The sequence below is a fragment of the Camelus dromedarius genome, chromosome 1 (genome assembly GCF_036321535.1).
Source record: "Camelus dromedarius isolate mCamDro1 chromosome 1, mCamDro1.pat, whole genome shotgun sequence".
Lineage (NCBI taxonomy): Eukaryota > Metazoa > Chordata > Mammalia > Artiodactyla > Camelidae > Camelus > Camelus dromedarius.
In genome coordinates, this window is record NC_087436.1 from 73,622,946 (window position 1) to 73,634,876 (window position 11,931).

The window sequence follows — 11,931 nt, forward strand, 5'->3', positions numbered from 1 at the left end:
AAGTTCTTTAACTGTATTTGTTCACTCTCACAACAGCATCCTGAGGCAGGAACTAGTGTTTCTATTTCTATCTTACATATGAGGAAACTGAGACACAGTGAAGCTAAATAATTTGCCCAAAGTCCTGGCTGTGAAATGAAGATCAGGATTCCAGCCCAAGTCCTTAGGCTATGATGGGCTGTACTGTGTTCCCCCACCCCCAAATGCATATGCTGAAGCCCTACCCCACCTGCTCCAATGTAATAATGTTTACACCTGGACCTTTGGGAAATAATTAGGTTTAGATGAGGTCCTGAGGCTGGGATATTCATGAAAAGATTAGTGCTCTTATAAGAAGAGACCAGAGAGCTTACTTGTTCTCTCTCTCTCTCTCTCTCTCTCTCTCTCTCTCTCTCTCTCTCTCTCTCTCTCTCTCTCTCTCTCTCTCCCTCTCTCCGCCATGTGAACAAACGGCAAGAAGTGGCTGTCTGCAGGCTGAGAGCCCTCACCAGAGCCCGACATGCCCAGACTCCAGAACTGTAAGAAATAAATGTCTGCTGCTTAATCTACCTGATCTACGGTGTTTTGTTATGGGAGGCCAAGCTAAGACACAGGCCTGCTGTACTGCTCCCAAGACTTGCTCTTCAGGCCCCTTTGTCTATAGATGGTACAGTTCCAGGTGCTGGGGTGGTGCCGGGGTACTGCTGCGTCTGGGAGCTGCCTTCCTGTCCTGCACAGTGAGACTGTCTACTTTTATTTTCCCATGAAGTCTAGGGTTTTCCTCTGGCACATCCCTGACCGGCACTCCTGATTCCCCTCCACTACTCAGCCTTCTGTATTGATGCAGGACAACAGCTGGACTGACTGGAAATCTTTTTTATCATGCATTTCATCAGTAAAAAATTTTGAGTGTGTACTCTATATACATATATATACATATATATTTATCATTTATCAGTTTTAAGCATGTTCTACTGCATATACAGTATTACATTATAGAACTCACTAAAAATAAATTTTAAAGTATGGGATTTAAGAATATAAAAATTCTATAGCTCAGGGGTAGTGCGCATACTTAGCATGCATGAGGTCCTGCCTTCAGTCCCCAGTACCTTCATTAGAAAAATAAATAAATAAATACACAGAGAAACCTAATTAACCCCCTAAAATAAAAAATAAATTTAAAAAATTTTAATTAAAACAAACAAAAAACAGTTTGAAGTATATAAAAATTTTAAAATCTCTTTCTACTCCACTGGGTCCTGCTGTGCACCCCCAAGACACAGACATACCACTCAACCCCAGGGACCATCTCATGTTGCCACATCCCCCGAAATAGCTCCCACTCTATCTGATGCCTGAAGGTTGACTAAGCCCTGAATCCATAAATTAATAAATCAGAGGGTAGGCATCTCCCTTTGGGCCCCTCAAGACTTACCTGCTGCCGCCGGAGCGCGCTAAGACAGGCAGGAGGCTCCATCAGAAAGCAACACCAACCAGGCATTCTCTTGACCCCACAAAATGCCCCTGGTAAAGAATTCTGTGGCTTTGTGTGTTTTCTAGACTAGTTGTCTTACAAAACATGATGTCAGGTAGGGGAGCAAAGTCTGTCTTCAGGATTCGGTTTTGAGAGAATTGCTTACCCCTGGCTTTGCAGCCAACCACATGCCCCTCCTGCACATAATTATACAGAGGCTGGAGGGAGCGTGCACTTCAGAAGCTGGGTGAGCCCGCGGGTACGGTACACAGGTACACAGACGCACAGACCGTGAATTCCTCACTGTCAGAGAACCCCACAGAGACAGAACCAAATCTAGTAGACAAGAGACATTTGAAATGTTCTGTGTGTCAGTGTTATTCTTTTCAAAATAAAAACCTACCGTTGTTGTCAGAGAAAAATGCAAGGCCCACGTCAAATTCTAATTAAATGAACCCAAGTTACATCCCATCTTCTGTGCTGGCCTTCGCCTCAGATATCCCTTTGTTATTCAAAGATTTTTTTTTCCTTTACAAATATTTTATTAATTATAAAACATAATAGGGGTAAGAAAGATACATGAGTATCAGCATAACTTACAAACGAAAAAACAGCATTTTGGTGTCATAATTTTCTATAACACAATAACTTGCTAATGTGATATCTTGATTAATCATTAGGATTTTCTATGCTCAATTTTCTGCAAATACATTTATTGGGTCATCAAATTTTATACTTTTAGTAACTTCATTTTTTTTTCTTATTAGGAGGTTCACTCGGGATTTTAAATGCCAAAAAAATCTATCAAATCATTGTATATTTTTTATATTTGATAAAACATATTATTTGCTGATATATGTTTCTATTAATTAATATGACTTTGTAGCTACTGCAAAGTGTTAGACCTGTCATTTCTTTATTTTATTTTATTTTTTATTGAGGTATAGTTGATTTACTGTTATTCAGAGATTTACAATCAAAATGGTGTTAATGGTAAAAATTCTTCCGCTTCAAGAGGTGAGCAATACTTGCTTCTCATTTCCTATGTTGCTTCCTATAAATGCCAGAAAAACACACAGCTCCAGTGTTACACTTGGTGGGCACACAGAAATGTACCAGAAAGTGGACACACACACAGGCCGCAAGGGAAGTTCTTCCAACAGATTTCTAGAGCGCAAACTTGTATCCTGCACACATGTACAATACACTTACATGTACTTCAGTCCCATATTCCTGCTGCAAAACCTATTTAGCTATTGCATGTGTTCTTTTAATACCCTACTAGCTTCAGTTCATAACGATTTTATAGATTTCGTGAAGAGTTTTGCATTCATATTTGTAAGTGAGATCAATCTGTGAGATTATTATGTCTTTGGTTTCGGCAAGAGATTTTCAACCTTTGTGAAATGACTAAGAATCTTCCCCACTTTCTCTGTGCTAACTTACATTGGTATTAAACACATATGTTTCCTTACATTTTCCTAGTCAGATGTGGCTATCCTCAAAGGACATTCAGGTCTGCCGGGCTTGTGTGAGGACTGTAGTACTAATGCTATTCTTAACCTGCTTGAGCTGCAAGAGAGTGGAAGACAGTCACCTCCTTGCCCTGAGGCAGACTGTCTTAGACAAAAATTTTGATGACTAGGCCAATAACAGTGACAGTCTTGTGAAATAATTAAACTCACCTTGTAAGACTGAGGGCTCTTTAACAGCTCTGTTACTTGTTGAAGAAAGCACCACTGGTCACAAATTTGAAAATGGCACTTTGGATGTAAGAGTTGTTGGTGGTAACAGCACAGAGTATAGACATCATGTTTTTCCCTTACATGCGTGCTTCCCAACCAGATTTCCAGGTATCTTAACTTTTATTTCACAAAACAAAATGTAAATATTTTGCTTATAGATTACATCTACATATATGTACATGTTCTGTAGATGTATTTACGTGTAATACGTATTTTTACATTATATTTCTTTCTTTGGAGGAGATAGTCTGTAAAAAATCAAACCGGTAGACTGTCAAAGGTCAGATTTCGGGAATAGTGGCAGCCACATCACAGAGTCCCCTCCCATCTCGCCTCAATATTTGTCTCTCCCCACCTCAGACACCTTGCGTTCTCAGTTATGGCTTGTTAATCTTTAATAAGATTTTAAAAACAGCATTATTTCTTCCTGTTTTAAAAAAATACAAATCTGGCTAATTTATTTTGGCCAAGGAGAGAATACCAGAAGAGTCCTGGTTCTAGTGTGGTCTCGGAGAACAGGTAAACTTGGAAACTCCAATTCTAATTCACAGTGAAAAGAGGAGGAGAGGATGGGGAAGACCGATAATACTTATGATGTGGACGTGGCAATGTGAATTATTAACCATTGCCTGAGACACGATGTGCTCTTTTCGGAGTCTAATATGGGTCTAGGAGGGCTCAGGAGTTTCTGCAGGATGGATTCTCCAGCAGTCTTGTTCCAGATTTCAACGGCCCCGTGAAAAAGGAAATGCGTGTCCCTGTGCTTGTAGTGTTGAGCACCGGAGGGTTTATCAAAATACAACTTATTCTTGCTTGCGAGGGGAAACACTGATCAGGAAGCTGGTTTCCAGCGTTGGAGGACCATCAACTTCAGCGACTTCTCCAAATGTCTGTGTGGAGGAGGGGGCGCTGCGTGAGCTTTGCCCCCGTTTGCTCGGTTCAAAGTTAGAATTATTGTTTATGCAACCAACCTTTCAGGTTAAGAGAGATCATTTGCCACATATTTGAAATAGAGCATGTTTTGTAGTTGTGCGCGAAGCTTTAAACGGACAGCCTATTTTTATCACTACAAGCACTGGATTTGCAAGCGTAGTTCTGTCAGACTTCGTCTTTTCAGACTTGCTCTTTTAAGTTACGTGAAGAGCGACTTGCTGAACTGCGCCAGATAGCACAGCAACGTCATTCGCTCCAAACCCTTGAAGGAAGGCGCTAATTTATGTTGTTTGTCTTTAAATCTGTTGAGCGTCTTAACCTAAGTCTTACTGGAACTGCACGGCTAACAATATAGGAAAAGGAGGAATTAAATGAGGTAACAAAAGGGGTGGGGAATATGTAGATGAGTGCAGTGACTGCTGGTCATGCCCGCGCTACACATACATTTCCTAAGATTTTGGCAACCTTCAGATATAAAAATATTGCTACATGAAAATATCGCTTGGCAACTCTTTATTCCAGAAATAAGGGTGTCTAGAGGCTACATAAGAAAAGTGATCCTATGTTAAGAGTGACTTGAATTCGATGGTTAGGTGCCGGGGAAAAACGTCAACTCATACTTACCTGGCAGGGGAGATACCATGATCACGAAGGTGGTTTTCCCAGGGCGAGGCTCACCCATTGCACTGCGGGTGTGCTGACCCCTGCGATTTCCCCAAATGTGGGAAACTCGACTGTATAATTTGTGGTAGTGGGGGACTGCGTTCGCGCTCTCCCCTGATTTTATGTTGTTTAATATAAGAAAAGTTCTATATGCTTTGTTAGTAGGTTTGTTCTGGCTTGTGAGATAGCTTACTCGATTCAGGTTTTTGTGATTGTGGTTTTTTTTTAGACGGATTTTGTGATTTTACGAAATCTGAATGGGTAATTGTTATTTCGTAGTACTTGTGCATTTGCTTTACAATGTTTTTAAAACTTCAGTATAGTTGGTATACGGTAGTCTGCTGCAGGTGTGTATGTATAATACAGTGATTTATAATTTTAAAGATTGTATATGTTGTTTATAGTTACAAAATATTGGCTGTGTTCCCTGGGTTGTGCAATACATCCGTGTAGTTTATAAACTTTAAAAAAAAATTTTTATTGTTATATTTATTTTATAATGTGTTAAATTCCACTGTAGAGCATAATTATGCAGTTATACATAACCATACATATATTCATTGTCACCGCCCCTACACCCGGGCTGTGAGCTACCACAAGATCTTGTATACATTTCCCTGTGCTATACCGTATAATCTTGTTTATCTATTCTACATTTTGAAATCCCCCTGTCCCTTCCCACGCCCCTCCCCCTTGGCAATTTTGTAGCTTGTATTATACCTGTTAGTTTATACCTTTTAATCTGCTTCCCACTCCCTACTGGTAACCACTAGTTTCTTTTCTACATCTGAGTCTCTTTTGTTATATTCACTACCTCTGTTGTATGTTTTAGATTCCACATGTAGTTGATATTGTTACGGAAACGACAGGCCAGTCAAGAAACAAGCACCACTCGGAGGGTTGGAGTACTCAGATGTATTACGCCAGTGGGCTCAGAGGGTCTTCTGCTCCGAAGCTCTGAGCACCTCCAAGACATGCGCATGAGGTTTTATAGGGTAAAGTACAAGCTTGGGGTATTTGGCCAATAGGCATAGAACAGCTTTAGCAGCATTATCATTACAAAAGTGGAGGTGGGGAGGCAGGAAACCAACATTCCAAAGCCAGATATGTATCTTTGAAAATCCAGCTGGCTAGCAAAAACACATAAACAGCAAACCAACACTAATTAATTTAGATTTACAAGTTAGTCCAGCACAACTCAGATCAGTATTCCAATACTTAGACTTGTTAGTTATCTTGTTAGACCAGCCCAGCTTTTCCTTCACAATATCAACTGTATTTCAATTAAAAAGCAACCAACCAACGCACCCATGAGAACTGAACATTTTTCCAAAAGAGGAAATGCAGATGGCCAGCAGGAACATCAACATCACTAATATCAGGGAAATGCATATCAAAATCATGATATCTCGCACCTGTCAGAATGGCCATCATCAAAAACACAAATAACAAATGTTGGCAAGGATATGGAGAAAAGGGAACTTTTGTCTCTCCATCTCAACTCTTAAATCACACCTACCAAGTTTTTTTCCCACCAAGTAACACACAGGTTCCAGAGATTGGGATGTGGACATTTTTCGTGGGCCATTATTCAGCGTACTACATCAGTAAAACCTGCAGAAAAATGTGGCATGAGCTATGGAATGACGTCACTAAAAGGGGCTTGAAATATGTAAATGAGCACAGTGTCTGCTAGCCTTGTTCCCATCGTACATGTATCTATGATTTTTGCAAATATTCTGGGATCCAAAATATTCTCTGGATTTTACAGTTTGAAGAAGTCTTTCTTTTTGTAAGTGATAGTCTAGAGCTTGCCTTGAAGAAAGTTACCATATGTGTGGAGTGTTGGAAATATGAAGGTAAGCAGTGGCAGGCAGTACTCGACCAAGATGACTGGTAGCACACGCGGGTGGGTGTGTTAAAAGAGGAGTATCGGAAGAGCATCTAAGCCTAACCTACGCTAAAAGTACTGGTTAAAAGTTGAAGGCTTGCAAGAAATGGGTTTGTTCATCTGGGTGCTTGAAAAAACACGTAGCAGGTTTTTCAACAGGTGCGAGTGCTGCAGGGTTAACTCTCAAGAATAACCCTTCATCAAGTCAATGTTTGATCGATGCATGAACCTTTAAGGACAGATAAAGGCAATGGCTTCCAAGAGTGGGTCCTGATAGTGCTATTGAGCCTCCTCCAAAGCGTCAATGTCTGAATCAGAACCCGGTTCCTCTCACTTAGATGATCCTGCTGGTGTACTGTCAGAAGGTTTAAAGGAGCCTCACATCTCATGGCTTACCTACCTGCCACACATCGGCTGCCTCACCAGCTCGGCACTATAGGCGCCAGACAGCCGTTGTCACATCGTCATGCTAAGGTTATCAAGACAGAAGAACCAGGGTTCTGGTGAGTGTTAGCACTGTGTGTGTGTGTGAGAGAGAGAGGGAATGAGTTTATATTTTCTCTGTTTATAATTATATTTTGTGTGTACTTGTATTTTAAATATTCTGTGTTTTATTCTTTGTGTCTCTCTTTCAGTTCACTAAACAAAAGCATCTGTAAGATTTGAAAGAAAGAAAATGTTATTTTGTTGCTGACATGTATTAGGCCAATGATGGTTGCCTCTGTACTGAATATGTATAGACTTTTTAAAAAACACCTTTATTGTGATATAATTCCTGTACAGACTTTTCTGTTTTATTTCCTAAACAATAAGGTATAACAACTATTTACCTAGCATTTATATTGTATTAGGTATTATAAGTAATCTAGAGATGATTTAAAGTATACAGGGAGGATGTGTGTAGGTTATATGCAAATACTAGGCCATTTTATATAAAGGACTTGAGCATCCTCAGATTTTGGTATCTGCAGGGGTCCTGGAACCAATCCCCACGATACCGAGGGGCGATGGTACTTCTGAGAATCTATGCAGAGTCACAGTTCTTAAACCTGGCTACATATTAGAACCATCCCAGGCATTTTAAAAATGCTGATGCTCTTGTTCCTCCCACCATCAAAAATGTCAGTTCAGTTGGTCTGAGGTGGGACTTTGGTGTATTTAAGGTCCACAGATGATTTTAAAGTAGAGCCAGGGCTGGAAAGTTCTGGGTAGTCATTTCTATCCAGGACCCAGGAAAATCAGCTGTCAAGATGCATGTAACATACCCTTTATTAGCCATGTAAATATTTGCATTACCAAGTCCTCTATTTGTTCTCAGTGTTTTGATCATGAAACTGTAATTCACAGCCCCAAAGGCATCTGCTATACTGTCAGATATATTTTATTATTTTTAACAGCCCCCTCCCAGGAATAGCAAACACTGTTTCAAAGGAGTGAGAATCTCATGAGGACTGAAATCCAAGCTGTCTTGTTCTCTTCTGTTTCCCCAGTGCCTGGAACCAAAGTGATACTTAAGATTATTAAGTAGGGGTATGAACAGAGGATGTTAAGACCATATATTTGTCAACTGAACTCAAATATATTTAATGGTAGAATCAAGATTAGAAATATCTGTGTGTGAGAATGCTGAGCTGGGTCTAATCACTTAAGTGATGACCACCTCGCCAAGTCTGGCAGAGACTGCAGGCTGCATACCCCTCCCCGATATTCTTATTCCTTTCTTCCTTTGTCGTAAAACCCCAGATTCTTAGCCAGGCATATGACCTACCAGAGAAAAAGAGATTCAGTTTCCTAGATCCCTTTGCATTTTCCTGGTATCTCTTAAAATGGTGATAATGATGAAAAATGACATTCCACTTGGGAATAAGATAATGATATAAACATTTTTAATGAAGCATTGCCGTTTTATCCAGGATACTGAAAAGGGTACACCATGGTAAAAGAAGCAGAGGAATTGTGTCTTTGATTATCAGCTGTGGTGTTAAACAGTGCCTGGGGGAAGAAGCTGTGTTTGGCTGTGAAGTTCCTGCAGAACTTCATGAATCATGAATCTCCCCGCCTGTTGGGGGTGAAAGGGCCTGATGGGTTAGGAGTCAAAGGAGGAGCCATTTCTGTTACGGGTGGGAAAGATGGCATGGGGATGATGGTGGTCCGTCTGTTCATTGGTTGTTTCCTCTGATAAAACAAAAATCAGGACATGCATGACTGGGACATTGTGCTGTACACCAGAGATTGACACATTGTAATTAACCGTACTTCAATTAAAAAAAAAAATCAAGACAAAAATAATTTATAACTGGTCAACATATAAATATTATATAGCTATTACTTGCATAAGAAAAATATTTTTAAGTTTATATAGGTAAGGGGAGCATTTTCAATTATTACCATATATATATTTTTTAGTTTTACTAACTGATTATCAACTTCCTCTAGTTCTCTGTATGTAAATGACAGCTAATCCATGAAATTTCAAATCTTTGTATTTGATCTTTAAAAAGAAAATCAAGTACTCCCTTCCCATACTCGTTGTTCCAGCCAATCCTTTTGGGAGGAACAATCAGAAGAGTTGGATCCCTTAAAAATTTTAAGCATAGTTGTGAGGGTAGCAGAGTTCTAAGAAAGTGAGGCTTTAAGGACTCAAGATTGTGGGGAGGCAAGAATCTCAGGGAGACATTTGGCTGTAACCCTCTCAAGGCAATTGGCGAGCCTGGAAGTTGTGTCTGAAAAAGGCTAAGAAGCAGAGCAGAACTTCTGACAAACTCACAGGGCTGGGGGATAAAAATTAAAGTTCAGGAGCTGCCAGAGAGGAGATTGCTAAGTGACCCCCAAAGGCCTCACCCTGGGAGTCAGAGTGAACCAGGGGACTTGTTCTAATCATCTCAGTCTCCAGATGGATCCAGGTGGTCTGTGAACGTTGTGCCCACCACCCATGTGCCCAAGAGAAACAAAAGGAAATCCTCTCCAGAGGAAGACAGCTTCATCCAGAACCTCACGTTGTCTCTGCAGTTTTCACAAGCAATGTTCACTGCTCACTCAAAAACAACTAGGCTAAAAAAAAGGATCCAAAGGAAGTGGTAGGGAATGAGACTCAACGGACAATGAAAAGGAAAAGTAGATCACAGATGCAGACCCTCAGGAGATCCAAGTAATGGAGCTACCAGACACCGACTTTAAAATAACTGTGATCAAAACGGTCAAGGAATTAAAAGATAAGATGTTGACTTTGGCATCAAATGGACATTTTAGAACTGAAAAATAGAAGGAAATAGAATAATTTTAAGAAATTATGAGTTCTTAAATAATTTTCTCTTACATATATTTTTAGATATAAATATATATGTATATTTTTAAAGTTGAAGTTCCTTCTTAGATATTTTTAAAAGGAAACGTCATGGAAATTTGAAATTATTGGTTAATAACAATCTTCAACATTTTCAAGAAATTATAATTCTTTTCAAACAGATTCACAAGTTCTAGTTCTCCTATTAATTAAAAATTTTGTACTCATATTCATACCTGTGAGAGATAATCACTATTAACATTTTAGTAAACTATATACACTTCTAGTTTTTAAAATTAGTTTATGAATATAAATATTTTTAGAAAATTATTTGCCTAAAAAGTAGGTTTCTATTCCTTTATATTTAATAGTTATTATAAATAGTTCCTATGTCATTAAGGTTTTTAGAACAAGATTTTGAAAGGCTAAATAATATTCCACTGTATAGCTATATCATAATTTCTTTAACTATTATACTATTGTTAAAATTTTATTTCTGTTTTTTAGTATTTTAAATAATAAAGTAAACGTCTGACCATAGGAAAAACACCCAACAATTCTGTTAGCCAATATTATGATGACGAAACTCTCAAATGTGATTTTATATTTCTGATGTCTTTCCTTTTATTTTCCTGAACCTTCATTCTTCTTTCAAGTGTTGATATAGATAGAAAAAATCAAGAATGAAAACTTACACAGGTACTCAAGTGTTTATATAACATCTGAAGGTACTGAAAGGGGAAAAAAAAAAACAGTTACATGACATTTAATTGTTAGGAAATTTTGTTTCAGTTCCAATATATATTTTTAAGTCCTGGAAAAACAAATACACTTCTAAGAAGAAATTGCAAAAATTACTTTAAGTTCTGTGAGTACTAAAGAAGCTTGTCGTAATGTAAATTGGACAATCACAGAAGAGAAGGTAGTTAGGAGTTAGCTGAGATGTGGATCAGTACAAAAATTTTCCAGATATTAACTCTAGTGAAAAAACAACCAGAGCGCCTGAAAACATGGTGATTTATTTCTACCTTTCTATTCAGACTACAGCAGAAAAGGGCAGCTGAGAGCCAAGGTGAGGAGCAGAGAGCTGTGTGCGTTGGCAGTTCTTTCTGAGCAGAAACCTGAGCTTTCAAAGATGCTGCAAGCATCTTCAGGAAGATGCAAAGCAGCAAACCATATATCAAGAGGCCACAATCTATAGATCAAATCTGTGCTAAAGATAATTACTGAAAATAAGTATAAATTTATCTCAGAACTTTCTTGGAAAAAAAGTAAAGTAGACATTTGTCAGTTGAGAAAAAGTCTTCTAAAAGGAATTAATGCATGTAATTTTTACAAGGAAATTTGGATATTAAAATGGATGTATTTCATGAGTTTACCATGGGATGCAGCAATGGTCTATCTGGGATCATTTTTGGATGGGTCCTTTGAAACGTAAAGACATAATGTTAAGTTGTGGAAACAAAATATTTTGATGATTTCTGGGTTCTAGTTAAATGACTTCTATTCAAGTCAGATTATGCTAAACTTGTAAAAGAAGTTCCATGACTTACGTTATCCCCTTATTTGTGAAAGAGGAGGATCTAAACCAATTGTATACTGAGAAGGGTGGTGTTCACCCAAAACAGAGGTGACTGAGGGCTGCTGTTGCTAACTTTCATAGGGCTAGAGAGGGTCTATTTCTCTGGAGATGATTCTGCCAACTGGCAAGAACGGTCCACAGAGGTCCTAGCTATGCCAGTGAGGCTGTTTCCTATGATTTCCACCTTAGATTTTTCATTTTTACCTTGGAGAAAATACTATAATCATAGTTTATGTTCCTGAAAATATTACTTCTTGAAGATGTCAATTAGTTCCTCCCTAAATCATATCATCCTAGGAGACAGCAAACATTCCTAATTTAGGTTTAAAAAGAGAAAGAAAAAGAGTAATTACCTTCCAGTTTAAGAACTGATCATAA

General features: G+C 38.6%; 1 non-coding gene across 1 annotated transcript; it reads left to right on the plus strand.

Moving 5' to 3' along the window:
- Window positions 1-4,750: 4,750 nt before the first annotated feature.
- LOC116148989 (U1 spliceosomal RNA) lies at window positions 4,751-4,914 on the plus strand. Its single transcript, XR_004132638.2, has one exon. It is a non-coding gene; the product is annotated as a U1 spliceosomal RNA (small nuclear RNA).
- The last annotated feature ends 7,017 nt before the right edge of the window (window positions 4,915-11,931 follow it).